This window comes from Carcharodon carcharias, chromosome 22 (assembly GCF_017639515.1).
Source record: "Carcharodon carcharias isolate sCarCar2 chromosome 22, sCarCar2.pri, whole genome shotgun sequence".
In the NCBI taxonomy this organism is placed as follows: domain Eukaryota; kingdom Metazoa; phylum Chordata; class Chondrichthyes; order Lamniformes; family Lamnidae; genus Carcharodon; species Carcharodon carcharias.
This window is the reverse complement of record NC_054488.1, coordinates 25,818,194-25,819,590: the sequence shown is the minus strand read 5'-3', so window position 1 is coordinate 25,819,590 and position 1,397 is coordinate 25,818,194. Positions and strand designations below refer to the sequence as shown.

At 46.2% G+C, this 1,397-nt stretch overlaps 1 pseudogene; it reads left to right on the top strand.

Annotated features, from left to right (window-relative positions):
- The first annotated feature begins 687 nt into the window (after nucleotides 1–687).
- Nucleotides 688–1,020, top strand: LOC121293914 (annotated as a pseudogene).
- The last annotated feature ends 377 nt before the right edge of the window (nucleotides 1,021–1,397 follow it).

The following is a 1,397-nucleotide window of genomic DNA, read 5'->3' as shown; positions in this document are numbered from 1 at the left end:
ACCGAAGGATATTCACAAAACTTGGCGTTGGGTCAGTGGACTGAAGCATTGCTGTGTTCAAGGTGATCAGAGACAGGTCATCACCAGGAGAGGCTGCCTGTGTGGCAGTGGTGGGTAGCCAATCTGCATAATTAACTGCCTATTTATGGCCTGATCTTTGTCAATCAGGACTCATACCTCACCCTCTCACACTTAATACTGCTGCAAGCCTCACAGACACTTCTTACAGCATGCACACACTGCTAGCTATTCAGTAAAGACAGGTGCACCCCACACTCTCCTCTCTCATATAAGGTGGTGCACAACTGGAGGCAGCAGGAACTAATATGAGGGGGAGAGATGTGCATGTTCTAAGCCTCATGGAGGAAACAGTGCTGGCCCTTGCTGGGATGTCCCTTCCTGAGGCCATGACCAGCAACAGAGCTGAATTCATAGAAGATAACACTATCCTCTTAGTCCTCCATCTCCCTTCAAGCTACAATCTATTCTGACGTACAAGGTACAAATGGAGTATACATGCACTTCTTACTTTCCCCTTGCCCCTCACTACAACCATACCCTTATCCCTTTTTCCTTTCAGATATGCAAGACCTGCAACCTTCCCAGGTTGTGCAGGAAGACCAAGACAACCTCTTCCTGCATCTTGGTATCAGGGCGGGCAATTCAGCTGCCCCAAGCGCTCTGGCAATGCCTTGAAGATTATGGTGCAAAGCTGTGTTTACAGGCTATAAACGAAGGCTTCAAAAGCAAAAAGAGCACACTGCTCTCCTGAAGACTGAAGGTGTTTATTGCCGTGATGAAACAGAATTTTACCTGGGCAAGAGATGTGCCTACGTCTACAAAGCAAAGAACAACACTGTCACCTCTGCTGGTAAACCAAACAAGATCCATGTCATTTGGGGCAAAGTGACCCATGCTCATGGAAACAGTGGCATGATGCGTGCCAAGTTCAGCAGTAACCTGCCTGCTAAGGCTATTGGGCACTGGATTCATGTGATGCTATGCCCGTCAAGAATTTAAAGCATTGCTTTACATAAATTGATAAATAGTAAAATGATCTAAAAAAAAGACCAAGACGACTGTGATAATGAAGACACACTGTCCGTTGATTTTATAGTTGCAGCCATTAACTCAGCTACTGACAATCATATCTTGTATGATAGCATAGAGGCAGGATCTTCACATGGTGACACACCAGGCATAAGGGCACTGCAACCAGGGCATGGGACCATGAATAGTGCAGGTGCAAGCTCACTGGAAGATGAGTTGTTCATGGAATCTGCTGCAAAGGAATCAGATTAGGACTGTGATGGGCCAGAATACAGAAGACTGATGGGTGTACTCAAGAAAATGCTTTATGCTACTGGAAAAGCCTGCAAGGAGCCTGAAGGGGTACA